Below are 15,363 nucleotides of genomic sequence, written 5' to 3' on the forward strand. Positions count from 1 at the left end.
AGAGCCAGACCTGCTTCTGTGTTTGCTCTGCCCTGAGAGGTGGAACTGCAAGTCACTGCCACTCCATGCACAGTGGCCAGCACCCTTGTCCCCACATAAGGGACTGCAGCAGCAGAACCATGGTTTGCACCTGAATTGGCATCTTCAGTTGCTAACCCCAGTCTTACCTGTCTTTCATGAACTTTATGATTTGTTCTCCTCTCGGTTTTGCTGAGTTTGGTTTCACATATTGACAGATGTTGATAAAATATTGTGTTAATATCAATTACTTCAGAGACTGCAGAGGCATGTGAACTAAGAGATATAAGGAAAAGGCCTAGAGCAAATGCCTACTGACTCTTGAATCAGTTTTGTCAGCAACTGGTATCTTAACTAATGATATTCAACTCAAACCAGTCTCAACTGAAATAAGAGGGATGCTCTCTAACATACAAATGCAACTAGAAACTACACCAGCAACAGCATTACAAAGTCTCCCATCCTGCTAATGTTCTAAAAGAAAAGTCCTCTTGTCCCACACAAATTCTGATTTTGCTATATGGAGTTGCATGTAAAAAGGAGAGCTGGTGACAGATTGACAGTACTGGAAATAGAAGTCACCTAGTTTCCTAGTACTTCTGTTACATAGTTTCTTCCTTTAGGAAAAACAAAAACAAACAAACAAAAACACAAAAAAAAGAAGGAAAAGGAGAAAAATGGGGAAAAAAATGGGAAAAAAAAGAACAAAAAAAAAACTTGTTCATGAATGTCACAGGTCTAAGAAACAGGAACATGCAATGCCCATTGCGTCTCTGCTTTAAAACTGTTCATCCAGTTTAACCCAGAAGGGTCTTCACGCACCATTTGAAACAACTCATGAGTCTTTACAGTAGATAATTCTTGTCTTTTAAAGAGGGAAGTAAATTAAACTTTGAACTCTAATCACATTATTAGCCCTGCCTGACACCATAAATCACTGATGTAGCGTTTTGTTCATGCCCATAAATTACTGACACTGTATCCTCCTGAAGAAGATTCCTTCTCCGTAAGAGCATATTAATACATTTGCACCCCCTCTCCTTTTCAAACACACTGGCTCACACTGCCAGCTTTCCTAGTGCTCTAGGCACTGATTTCAGGTTTCATAATCAATTATATCATTTTCCTTCGCAGCAGTAATTTGATTACTGCTTTTGGGTGTGACAGGCATTTGTGACCATTTCTGCCCATCTTCACCTGAAATTGCTAATCTTCCTTCCTTCCCTCCTCCCTGCAAAACCTGTGCAAAATTGATAAAATAACATCAATAAATCAAGGCACTTGCAATTTCCCTGAAGTGACTGTATTTCAGATTTCTTCTCTGAAACACAAACAAGGACATAGTTCATCTAGCTCAACAGCATGACCAAAAGCAGTATAAAATGATGATGATGTTTTGTGGCAGTTATTGCCAGTTTTGTTAATATGACTGACTGCTTTTCCTGTGCAAGCTGTCTCTTCTAGATTACCTTATCTTTGAAATAATCACCACTACCACCTAACATTTAGTAATAATTTACTCCACAGCAATTGGTATGACAGAGCCCACATCGGCAGAAACAAAACTGCAACATTCAAGGAAAAAAAAAAATAATTCACATTTGTTTCTGTCAAGTTCAGAATCCCTGTTGACCAACCTGTACACTGCACTGTTGAAATACGGTACATTTAGAACTGTTCATATGCAGCATCGAAGGAATGAAGTTCAAACAAAAGCTGCCACCTTCTTCCCACTAATTTCAGAAGTTTTAATGAGAGTGAGAAAAGGAGGGAAGAAATCTGTGTATTAATGGGCTGCAGAAAGATACATGCCCATCCCTGAATCTGGCTGATTTCATCAACCTCACTGTTTCTTAAGGACACTTAAATCCACTTACATTTCCACAAACATCTGTAGAGGTTCTAAGTGGGATGTGGCCCGATAGCATCTACTGAGTTTTCTTTCAGGGCAAGTGGGTTTTTTTCAAGGTTAAGCCACTGATTACTTTCTTCCTCAAGCCCCCATTAATACAAAGCCTTCCAAAGGCAGGCTGGGGATCATACACACATTCTCTTAGCCAGGGTCGAGTAAAACAGATCTTTTATTTTTTCCCCTCACCCATAATTTTTGGGGACAATAAAATACTGCATGTGTGATACACAGATTTAGACCACGGAATCCTAGAGTAAATGGCTTAATTCAAAAGTAATATTTTCATTAGGTACACAATTCAATATTTTTTCTCCTAACTGCCTTTTTTAAGATATTTAAAAGTAAGTTGTGACCCCAGATTCCATAAAATATTCTGTTTTCCCCTGAACTATCTCACAGCAATCCAATTTTTCTCTGTTGGAAAACCACACAGACATAAAATTTTCATTAAACTTTTATCTGGAAATATGATGCAATGTGCTAATTTACAACTGCATAACAGAAAGTCCATACCTGAGCCAAAAGTAAATGGAGCAGAATGAAAGAATTTTCAAGTTTAAGTCAACTGTTGCGTTAGGGCAAAAACAATTGTCCAAACAGTCATATTTAACCTGTGGGAATTATTTATCCCATGAGAGAAAAACATGTCAAGAGCTTGTCTGGTAGAAGGAACCACTACCATGAGAAACCCTCATAAGTCAGATGCATTTTTTTATGCAGAAGAGTTGTTAATCTTCTCCAGGAGTTAAAGCCCAAATGCTCACACAGGCACTTTGAAAAGGGTAAAGCAGCAGAACATAACTGAACAAAAAAATGTCTTTGAAAAGAGCAATTCCTGAAATGAAGAATTTCTTCTAGTCCGTTTTATTAATTCTTTCTCCTTGACATTCATATTTCTGTCATAAATTATCTGCAATTTTCTTTTCCTACAAAATGAAACCTACGCTACTAGACAAGCACAGTTTTCATATTCATATTCACTGTGAATTACTGAAACATCCATGTAACTTTTTTTTCTTGCAGGTTATTTTCACAGAAATTCCTTTTAACCAAGTTAGAAACAAGCTCTTTTATGATGTCACAGCAGCAATTTGTTTTGCTCTTGAAGGTTCCATTTACTGAGCTAATAAAGACATTCATAAATTAAACACTAAAAGTGATTTTAAATTTAAAATTAACATTCTGACTTCAAGCTACATATATGAAGCTAACATGTTGCTTCTGCTCCCAGATGGATATTCGTGGCTGAAAAGAAATAGCAGACCTGACCTATGTCACAGAGCTGCTTTGAGGAAGTTTAGCAGAAGAGTCACTTCACATTTTGCTGCTTTCAAATAACATCTCTTTGTTCACGGTCTTTTTCACACTGAAAAGATTTTACCATTTGTCTTAAGGCCGTGTAAGGAATTTAAAAAAATAAAAAAAAATAATATTTCAAAGAGTGGTTGAATAGATACCATTGTAAAAAAATCTATATCCACACATCCCTGTTTGCCAGCGTTACAGTTTGTGGAACAGAGAACAATTCAGTATTTCAAAGGAAGCCAATAACCATCACAAGAGCACCCATGGGTGACATTACTTAATCTGCAGTTTCATCTTCCAGAGGAAAAGGGAAACTACAAGGAAAAACTATTTTCATAAAACAAGGGACTTAACAGCCAAAGAGAAAAAATGTTTTGTGTAAGTGTGAAAATTCAGGCAGTTCTGTCTTACAACCCTGATCATCCCCTTCCTCCCCTCAAAGCTGAGGAATACTAGAAAAGCAATGGAAGCTTGAGACTTTGGAAGATGCAGATCTTGGGGAACAGGATATCAAAAGGGGCCAGTGCAAAGAAGGAACTTCGTTTCTGCATCAGGCTCCCTGCAGCTCTACCTAAGCAGCAGCAATAACACAGTTACATCTTCCAGAGTATGTGCCCCACAACACACCTGACTTGAGTGCCTCCATCCCTGCAAGGAATGTTAGAGCAGTTTGTTATTTCTCATCCTCCTCTTTCATCATTTTAAAGCTTTGAGCAGTGAGCAGTAGCAGGCTGCTGAAGAGAGCTACCAACACCAAGAGGGAGAGAGTATCTGCTACAGCTGATACGTGGCGCACAAAGACAGCGTGCAAGGGATTTCCAGGGGAGGAGAAGCAGAAGGAATAGCAGGCACTTCATCCTACAAGCATCAAAAAATCCCACAGACAGACTGCAACTACGTGAAATTGTTTTGCAAAGGGAAATATGAGAGGAACAGAAGTTACCTGCGATTTTAGAGTTCTCACTGAAATGCAACCTACATTTTTGGGAGACCAAGGAGAAGGGACATTATTTATGTCAATTTGGAGGACATAGGGAAATCAAGAAGGGAAAGGAGGAGGATTCCCTTCTACCACTTTCAAGACCAGACAAGTGACTTAGCTAAATAAAGGTCTTCACAAGTATACAGATAATAATTTAAAACTTTATAAGCAAAATATGCATTCCACTGGCAAAGCTGCAAAACTTGTCTGGAGATTACACATCATGCTCTAACCACACTGGCTCCTCAAAGCTGACCCATAAAAGCAAAAGCAATGACTGAGAGATGCAATAAAAGTTTCCGACATGCTTTTTGGGGAACAAGCCACTGATTTGTATTTGGAAGCTGTTCCAAACTGTGCAGAGAATCCTGTAGAATAAACAGCCTTTTGCTCAGCTGCCAACATACCAGCCCGAAAGCTCCACGAGGTGACTTCAGACGGAAACAAAAAGCCTCTGTGCTTCTACCTACTACAGCTTGCACTAAATTCCCCTCTTCTGACACGGAGGATCTCGGTGCCAGGGAGCAACAATGAATTCCCAAGGGCAAAGGCTCACATCTGCTGCTTCGCTTTGAAATCCTTCCTCGCTTTTACAAACTTAACTGGAAAGGAAGCCAGAGCCCAGTGCCACGTGGAGGACCCCACTGACAGCACTGTGGCCACACAGCACAAGCCTGGAGACCCGTATCTCTCGACAGCTCTAGGTTGTGAAGCATTGTTTCCCATATGTGGTTACATCGCTGATTCAAGACTTGAGTTACCAGGAATCTCTCTTGCTGGTTGGTGCACAGTTGGTGGAATAGAAGGTTCGAGGTGTCTCCAAATGTTAATCAGGAAAACAGGAAGAAGTAACGGTCTAATAAAGCTATCATGATCCCAGCTATGGGGGCAAAAACTGGAATACATTTATTGAACACACAAACCGCTATTTAAGGGTCTGGGGAGCTTAACATGCTAATAAGGAGGCAGGGTTATGTCAAATAGGGGATTCCACAATCTATTAGCATTTCCAGTAACAGGGGTGACATAAGGGGAAAAATGGATTTACATTTCTCGGATACAGTATTTACATTTTGGGGGAAAAGGTTTGATATTTCCAGTAAGCAAGGTTATACTGGGGAAGTGTGATCAGCTTTACCCGAAAGAAGGATTTACACAGGGAGGGAGAAAACAATGGGATATATGATAGCATCATGAAAAGTCTACCTACATCCTGCTGGGGGAGATCAGGACAATGGTTCTTGTCTGGTCTTTTAGATGGTGGTTTTTTTCCCCAGTCCCTGTGGTCCAAGGTTTCCTGTTTAATCCTAGCAGTTCCTTTTTTATTGGTATTGGAATCCCAGACTGCAACTATGGGTCCTTCCACAATCCACAAACACAGAATCATATGAACCCTAGAATGGTCTGGGTTAGTAGGGACCATAAAGATCATCTGGTTACAAACCACCTGCCATGGGCAGAGAATCCTTTCACTAGACCAGGCTGCTCAGAGCTCCATCCAGCTTGGCCTTGAACACTCTGGGATTGGACAACATGCTGATTTTCTTATTGGAAAGGAGATTAAAGACAAAACTGTTGCCTGTGTAAGTCTGTCCAGACATTTCTGACAGAAATGTGTTTCAGCCTTGGTCATTGCTTCACCAAACTAAGCACCAGCCTTTACAGCTGAGAGCTCATCCTTCTCCACAGACTGTAGAGGAGCTCCCTCTGAAATTTAACCACCAATTGTAAGGTCTCCCCTCTGCACCCAGAATTCAGGACCAGGAAAGCTTAGTTAGCCAATAAAACACTACCTGTGAGCAAACATAACAGCCTTTCAGCTATGACAGAAAACCAGATATAGGGTAATTCTTGTCTTTATTCACACATCCTAGACTAACTGCAGTGATTTCAAACACTTGCCTGCTTTTCTCTGCAATGCATACCATATCATTACCCCCCGAGAGGCCACTTTACACTTTGCTCTCCTGCCTCCTCACTCCTGCTTTGTTGTATAAAGTTATATGGAAAATAATACCTAAGTGGCTCAGCATCCTGCAGGGAAGTTGCTTAAAACATCACTCAGTTTTTCTGAAAATTTTCATGCCACTGCAAACAAAAAAAAAAAAAGTCAGTCATTATACCTCAAACTTGACAGCTTTTTTCGGCATGAAAACCATAAATTAAGTAAAAAATATTTATTTATTCAAACGCATGGGTTTGCTTTCCACCAAAACACTTCTGACAGTTGCAAAGATGACAGTAACCTGTGATACCTGCTCTGCATCACCCTTGTGGCTGTCTTGTTATTTCAGGAGACCCAAAAGGTACCCTCTGAAAAATCAAATCACTCTGTCCTAATTAGAATCTTCTGAAGACAAACTTCAATTGGGATGTACACTTCCCACACATTAAATACTAATTCAGAAAGCAGGAAGCCCTTCTCACTATGTCCTTCAGATGAGAGGTTGCAGGCTCAAAAACACCAGGTTTAAAACTCAAGCTGAAAACTCTGCTGTTTAATAATGAAACACAGCAGTTGCATTTGAGATGTTAGAGTTTCTCTAGTAATAAATAAAACCCTGACTGCAGCAAGACAGGTTTTGAGAAGCTTGCTCACAATCACTGAGTTTTACAGAACAGGAATTTGCCTTCTTGATGCAAATGCGGAGGTGATCAACACTTTTCCCTCACATAGCTGCTTTTGCAGGAAGGGGGTATAACTGCATTAAAGGCATCACACTCCATTTCCAAGCATGACACTGTCTTCTAGTGAAGAAGACTGGTGATCAAACACACAGTTTGTGAGCAATCAGGTCAAAATACCTCAAGTACCACATTGTCCCCCATGCTCATTTTTGTTGCTACTACAGGAATATTAACTGGGCTGATTTAGCTTTCCTGCAGCAAACTCTCAGCACTTAAAAACACCTCACAGTCAAGGTCATTCCAAATAATGCAAGTGTCACTGTTGGACAAGCAGAAATGGATGGAGAGGAAATGAGCCCTCCAGAGTCTGTTATTCCTCTCTGATCATCTAATGCTGCACATAACGCTAATCTAACCATTTTTATGGATGTGAGATAGTTTAATGCCCATTCTTCCTGGGCAAGGCAGGGATTAACAGCAGCCAAAACATAAATTTAAGGACTATTAGTAACCTCACTTCCAAAGCCAGTTAGTATTTTCATTTGTGGTGAAAATTCAGTTGCTTTGTACACTTTTCTGCAAAAACAGAACTTGCCTGCAGTAGGCTAGGAATTCGATATGACCCCATTTGAGATTCTAAATTATTGATGCAAACTTTTCAGGGCAGGTATCCAATGATTCAAGATTAACAATCTGACATTATTTTTGCCTGTATGCTTCTGAAAGCCAAAACACACTCTGGGATTTTCTGGCAGCATGTGTGGTTTAGGCAGCAAAGTGCCGTGCCGGGAAACAAACACCACCAGCAGTTAAATCACATAAGTGCTTCCTGAAAAACACTTGAACTCTCAATTTTTACCTACTTACAGGTTTGTCACTTTCCTTTAAGTCTCACAATAAAAGTACTGGTTCATCTCACAAGGACAATTTATTTTTTACCTTCTATACAAGGTAAAAAATGCTAACACCTATTTTTATTTAATTAAATATAATCTATTAGCAACAAAACATAAGACCTCTTTGGAACAATCTGTGTTGCTTCTAGCAGTGTGCATCTGAAGTAATTCAAATTACTGCTACTTTCTGACATGATGTAAATTGGCATAATTCTACTGAGGTCCTGTTGACCTACACCAATGGGTTTTGTGGTTGGCTGAGCCACATAATTTCAAGCTCTCAAAAACATATTTGACATACCTCACCTGAATAACATCAGAGGCCAACTATTGTCATTTGAGCAGCATATCCCCTCCCAGTCCCCTCTCCCTGCCTACTAGACAAGGCCAGCACTAGATGGTTCCCTCCAGACACCTAAGCCATGTTTCAGGGGAAGCAATAAGTACTTAATTAAGGGCTTTAATCACTTACAAGTTGCTAGTGAAGTTGGAAAGGAGGAAACCATTTAAGTCCCTCTCTTAAATGTAATCAACCTGTGATGTTCTACTTTTGACTAGAACAATTGCAAAGGTAGGACTTGAATTGTCATTTCAAGTCTGCTCCTCCTCCTGATGCCTCAGAGCATTCTAGCTGAATTACTGTTGTTTACTCTTTAACTTTTAGCTGAAAGGTATGGCCCTGAAATATAATCAATGCTCACTTCTGAAACCCTACGATTTTAATTACCATTTCCAGACACCCTCTATCACATGTTTTATGTACAATCAATGCTGACACATAAAAGAAAAGCACTCTCACATTTTGGAATACAAGAAGTTTGTTCTTTGAGAAGAAAACAATCAATTACTGATCATCTAACTACCTCTGTGTGCATATCTATCGCTCTTCTGTTATTGCAGATTAGACATGATTATGTCCCAAGAAAGCAAAAATGCTATAAAATTCCACTTCTGATTTGTTTAGTATAAGAATTTATTTATGTTCTTACTTCTGGTGATAGGATTTATTTTTTTTAAATCTACACAAAGCATTGTTTCCTGTATAGGGGAATAATTAAATTTCGAAACACAAAAATTTGATCCATGTGTTTTGACACTGCTTCCTTCCAAATCATTCTTAATATGCTGAGATCCGAATGCGTGTTGAGACATCAAGATACCACTGTGTGAGAGTTGTCATGCACTGAAAGAAAGCTCCTCATATATGTACTCTTGTTTTAGCATGTTGTAGGAGGCCATGCCATAAATAGCTTGTCATTCCCAGATTTTGGGCTTGAGCATTTCTTTTTGTCCTGTCAGGGGTGGGGGATCAGCCTGTAATTTTTTCAAAGATGCATTATAAAGTGTCAGTAAGAAAATTACTGGCTTCAAACATGCAAGGACAATGCTTTCCTTATTAGTACACATAAATAAGAGGCGTAAAAAGCCTCTTGACAGACACTTAGAGAAAAGATGTGCCAGAACATCCACGTTCCTTAGTTCAAATGGAATAGGTCGATAGAATGCTTTAAAAAAAAAAAAAAAAAAAAAAAGCCTACCTTAAATTTCTGTTCAAAATCATTAGTTAAGGTAGGTAAGGTAGGTGTACTTTTAGGTCAGTTGGTGTATCAGGTGCACTGAACTCAGCCAACCTGCTGAAATCAATAGCATTTACACTGGCCACTCAAAGGTTATGAGCTAACAGGTGTATATTTGGGGCTAGTAGTAAGAACAAGCTCAGTTTCTTCTTACTCCTCCTTCAAAGGACCTAAAAATGCACATCATATGCACACACGCCTCTGACAGCACGATAAAGAACAGCAACCCCCCAGTTCCATGCAAACCAGAGATTTGCACAAATGGGGGCAGCTAAACTTAGAAACAGAAGGGATGTGTAAGGATATAATATACATCCTATGAAACACTAAATTGAGCACAAAAGTTGCATAAATCTTATTACTTAAAAAAAATCAGGTCACAAATGTCAGTTTTTTCTCAGAAACAAGGACTGCAGCACAGAATTAGCAGATAGGCAACTCAGGGTTACAAAAGATGGGTGAGAGAGCTCTGCTTATGCTAAAATCTTTTGAGTCAGCTTGGTCAAACAAAATACGTTTCTACAGTCAATGAACCTTCAGGAATCCAATTTACTTCCATCTTCACAACTGAAGCCGTAGATACAGCCACCAATATCCCCACAGCTAATCAGTTTAGTAATTTAGGAACTTCTCTCTCAGTGCCAACAAGGCAGACAAAAGTCATCTTGCTTCTCCTGCTGAAGTTATTCACCACACACCTTGAGCTTTTACTGAACTCATTTATTTATTAATCTTAAAGAAAAACTGTCATTACATGCAGGTCTGGAGGAAAGTGGCAACCACAGCAGCCTGTCTTGGCTGTGCAGTAATATTCCACTCCTTACCTTCTCCTCTTGCTACAGCAGTGAACCTTGCATGTTAATCCCTAGAATCCTCCTTATTTAATAAATGCATTAAAGTTTATTGATTTTTAGTGACTATGAAAGGTCAAGTCAAAACAAAGCAGGAACATTTTCTAATGCACAGGGCTGTAAAGAGGAAAAAGATTCGTAATGAGAGTAAGTGGTTACTGTGCAGACTGAAGAGAAACTTCAACCAGTCAAGTTCATCTCTAGTTGCATGGATGTAAGCAGATAATAATTCCACTTGGGCCAAAACTTGGGCTAAGACCACTCCCTGTGGTCTTATCCTGAATTTATATTTGCGTGCCCTTGAGACAAATTTTAATCTCAAAACCTCAGACATTATTAGTATTTGTTTAAAGGCCAGGAGAAGCTTTTCTAATCTTTCATTGGGACCTCCTATTCCATACAGACTAAAAGACTGTAGCCAAAAACTTCACCAGCCATCTCACTGGAGAAGGAGGAGAGCCCATGTCCCTCCACATACTCAGGGTATTCCAGGTCAAGAGAGGCAATGGGCAGGCAAATGAGAAGCAAGTATATTCTTCATTTTTAATATCTGTGATATGAGATCTCTCATGCAAAGTAAATTACTGAATAGTCACATTTTCTTTTTCCAGACTTTCTCATTCTACCCAAACCTATCCACAATGAAAAATGATGCTGTGATTAGAGGCATGCTTAATTACTTTTCAGCAATAAAAGTTTATGAACCCAAATTTTATCCTAGCCTGTGTATTGTCTTATTTATTTTTATATTGTCATAAATATGTAAAACCATTAAGATGATTATTAATTGCAGCAGAATACAATTAGGTGGTTTTCTACAATAGAAGCCTTTGAAACTGTATTGTGTATTCACTGCTTTTACAGCACCTGCCTTCAATTATTTAGCTTTTTGAGGATCTCTGTTATCATGATATAATGAATGTTCTACTTAAGTAGCATCACTGCCTAAAAGAAAGAACACTGATCTATTACTACATTAAGCTCAGCCATGTAGTGAGTTGTGTCATATTTTAAAACCTTCTCAAAACTGATTACCTGTAGAGCCTCACACTGTTCACAATGTTAGCAAGTCACACACTTTTTGGACGCAAATTATCATCTTTCCCTTTCCCCAAATAATTCCTCTTTAATATTTTCATAGACTTTTACACAATTGCTACTTAATTTCCAAGTTAATATATTTTAAAACATTCTGATCCAAGTCTCCCATGCAGATTGGATGGAAACAGTTATGTTGTGCCTGCAGCAGGGAGAGACTGTTTATAAGATTATAGACATCGCACACTATAAAACAACAAAAATCTAGTTAGCAGAATGCCTTTACAGGAGTTACTCCTCCAGAAAGGAAAACTCTTTTTGAAGGTCAGCAGCCTGACCTCACTGATGTTTACTGCACTGACATCCCCAGTAGCCACTTAAAAGATGGTTTCAGCATCTCACTTTGGTAAGTGGTGGCAGCCTTCATAGAAGGCAAGATATTGTTACAGCTTGCAAGAACTGACATTAACTTTTACCCTAAGTGGTAGATTTTTACCTCCAAAGTGATCATTTGCTTTTGATTGCATACCCTTACATCATTTTAGTCCACCCTGATCTTACTCCCGTTCTGTGCTCCTCTCTGCCACACGCTCCCGCAGGTGTCAGCGCCCGTTCCCCCCTTACAAGCCTATTAGGAGAACTGAAATACCAATTTAGAAATATTTTACGCAATTATCCTGTTATCCTCTTCATCCAACTTGCTAATAGAGAGACAACTCAAGGTGAAGAAGAAAGCAAAAACAGAGTTACAGGGCAACACCGAGGCTGCTGACGTTAATGCTGAACAAGTCAGCACGCGGAGGCTGATGGCTCCCAGGAGGGGACTGTAAGAAAGGCAGTTGCCAGCCGTGCATCAACCCAGCAGCAGCAGCGAGGCACACACTATTAGCCTGCACCATTCTGCCAAAGCGACTGTGTGGGAGACATGAAATGTGGCAAGTGCTCCCAGAAATCTCCTCAAGTCTCTCTTGGGATTCGGCGGAGTTTTATTAGTTGCTGCTTTGATAACAGTAAATCCAGCTGAAGGCACTAGGCGGTGGTGAGCATTGGACTTCAAAACTTTAGAACATCAGGCACGGTGCTGCTCCCTGCATGCAAAACACAACTCGTATTTCTTCCAGAAATTCTCACATTTTTCAGCCTCAGCTGCATACAAAGCCCTTCTAAGCAGCCAACCCACCACTGGTTTTCCCTCTGTGAAAAACTGAGATGTTCCTAAAATAGTATCATGTTATACCACAATACTATTCAACCCTGATCCTATAATTCCCTCTAAGAAGGGGGGACCCTGGGACCAGTGCACAGAGCCCACTGGCAGCATAGGAGCCACCCACAAAAGTGCAATTTCAGGATGAAGGATTTAAGGAGGTGGTTTGAGGAGCCCTGTACATGTCCAGCAGGAGAGGGACTTGTAGCTGCCCTGGTGTGGTAGTTCACTCTGACTTGGGATCTAATTACGTGTTTTCCTTGTTGTTCAGTCAAAATATAAGATACAGACCCGCTACCTCATCTGAGACTACACTTTAAATTTAGGGTTGCATAACAGTATATTAAAAAAAAATAAAAAAAAAAAAATCACATTCCAGTCAACCTTTTACTTATTACCGCTCCTTGCAAAGAAGAAAAGAAAAAGGAGAAAGAAATTAAATGAGAAAATTAAAGAATAAGAGAAAGAAATTCATAGTCCTATCTGCTTTTCCTAAAGGTTTATTTACTCATCTGCCTCTTGTTCAGGACAAATACCTGTTCCACTGAAACTTCAGAAGAGGAAAAAGAACTCATCATTCACATGGGACAGTCACACGTGCCAGCTACACCGCACAACCTATTTCTAGAAGGCATCCAAAGCTACTGAAACTGAGGAGGTGCAAGATGATGGAAAGGTGTCAGCACTGTTTCTATCTGTGTAAGGCTGGGAAAAGGGCTGGAGCTGACACCAGCAAACAACCTCCTTACTTTGATCTCTTTAACCACTGATTTACAGCACGGGAGCAGCACCCACCACACCACCCTACTTGTTTCCAGTCATTATCACATCAAGCTGGAGCTCATCCAGCCAAAATACATGACATGAATAAAAGCAGTGATTAGCTAACAGGAGGTAAGTGAATTATCAGACAGCATCCCTACTGTAACTGCTATTTTTTTGCCACGTAATACCAAGATAGCAAATTTACTTTCCAATTTTATTTAATTCAATTCAAAATTAATACAGCAATTAACTACAAAATTGACAACTATGTTTTACTAGCAGCCAAGGTTTTAATTAAAAGAACTTAACACAAAGTTCTCAAAATACTTTGAGAAATAAAGATCTATTAAGAGGTTAATGTGCTAAAACTTTTCACGTTGGCATAGGAAAATTTGATGTATTAGGAAAGAACTAAGCTGAAACTGAATGTTTTAATCAGATCCTAGTGACATCATTTTTACAGAAGCAATTTGGAAAATCGGAGAGATTAAAGCTGAGATCCGTTAGTAAGATGGCAAGTGAATATAAACATAATTTTTGCAATTTCTCCTGATTCAATTTTAAAAACCTACAAGATTAAAACTAAGACCTATTTAAAAGATGGCAAGTGAGCACAAACTTATTACTCTTCAGACCACAGAACTTTTATATGAAAATAATCAATGAGGAATCACATTAAAGCTACTTTTCACATTCATCAGGTTATTTGGTAAAGAAGCTAACAAAATTAAACCTCTCCTGATATGATAATATGAACAAATATAACATTTTCCAGATCACAAAAAACTACATTCCAAGGTACCAGTCAAAACCCAGAATCAAACTTGCAACACAAATCAACAAAATATTATTAAATTAGACCCAAATATGGAACAAGAGACTCTGTCCTGGGTTCTGGCTGTTCTGTACCCCAGCAGGTCAAGATGCTGCTGGGAAATCAGCCAGACCGATTACTGTTATAAGAAATCTTTTATTTGGCTCTTCAAACCACTGATGTCAGCTCCTCTTGATTTTAAAAGAACACGTTACATTACAAATAAAAGCACAAACTGAAGGATTATAAGTAGGAATAAAGAAGAAATAAACCTATTACTCTAGTAGGCATCCGCACAAATATTTTCACTAGGGTACATCAGATGATATAAAGCAAGATTAAGCTGGGTACCTTCCTTCAGGGTCATCAGCAGAGGATGGGAACAAGCCACGGTGGCATCAAGTTCAGGTTCTCCTCCTGCCCACCAGCCACAGCCAACAGTGCAATAATCCCTAATCAAGACCCAAAAGCCACACACAGCTGCTGCTTCCCCTTGGCTCTGGTACAGAGCAAAAGCTGTGGGGAGCCTAAACAGCCAGATCCAGCTCACCTCAGAAAGGTACAGCACCTAACACCTAAGGTAAATTAAGGAACATAATCCTGACCTCTCAGCAACCAAAGGAAAGCAGCTACTTTAGGCCCCAGACCAGCAATCATATCCCCACTGGTGGTGCCCAAAGACTATAGCAGCACCTGAGCAACCTTCCTAGTGCTCAGGGATCCTTCTGCTTGCTTCCGATTGTAGCAGCAGTTTGTAATGAGAGCATATTCTGCAGTTTATAAAGTGTCTGATACTTCATTGCTCCCTGCCCTCCAGCCTGAGATTGGAGATTTTATTTTTCTGTGATTCTAATAGCACTGAATTAAGATACAGGTTCTGGCTGGCAGCCCTGAGTGACCTTTTTAAAGTCCTGAAATAGATTTAAACTCAAAGTCCCTGGCAAAGGAAGCCTGGCAGGCTGCTTTTACGTGGCCAAACAAGGCTCAGTCGCAGCAACACTCCCCCACAGACCAGATAGGATGAAAAGGGCAAGTCTCTTAAAATATGGTTCTGACTTTGAAATTCAGATGACAGGGCTTCTGTACATACGGTACCTGACAGCTCTCTAACACAGCAGCTCTGGTCACCCCTTGAAAAAAATTAATCAAAGTTTCCATAAAGACAAACCTTTCCAGTTCTGCCTTCGTAACTTCGCTGAAAGGGTCCGTGGTTTCCAGCAAACAGATCCTTTAGAGGGAGCAGGCAGATTGAAGCAGACATGGCAACTCCTGCAGCCTGGAGCTACCAAAGTGCATTTTCTCCTCCTTTTTTAAGTTTAAATAGCATAATTAAATACAACTCATCAAATTCTACTATGAAGCAAATAGCA

General features: G+C 39.6%; 1 protein-coding gene across 4 annotated transcripts in view; it reads right to left on the reverse strand.

Annotated features, from left to right (window-relative positions):
• SGCD (sarcoglycan delta) overlaps positions 1-15,363 on the reverse strand; it is a 322,812-nt gene that overhangs the window by 260,438 nt on the left and 47,011 nt on the right. Inside the window, exon 1 of one of the 4 annotated variants that reach the window (XM_032702865.1) lies at positions 14,345-14,566. The exons of 2 other annotated variants lie outside the window; for them this stretch is intronic. The gene's annotated coding sequence lies outside the window, so the exon portion shown is untranslated. Of the gene's footprint in view, positions 1-6,234; positions 6,281-14,344; positions 14,567-15,363 lie in introns of those variants that run through there. One more of the 4 variants, XM_032702868.1, reaches the window with a different exon arrangement.

Source organism: Chiroxiphia lanceolata, chromosome 15 (genome assembly GCF_009829145.1).
Source record: "Chiroxiphia lanceolata isolate bChiLan1 chromosome 15, bChiLan1.pri, whole genome shotgun sequence".
NCBI lineage: Eukaryota > Metazoa > Chordata > Aves > Passeriformes > Pipridae > Chiroxiphia > Chiroxiphia lanceolata.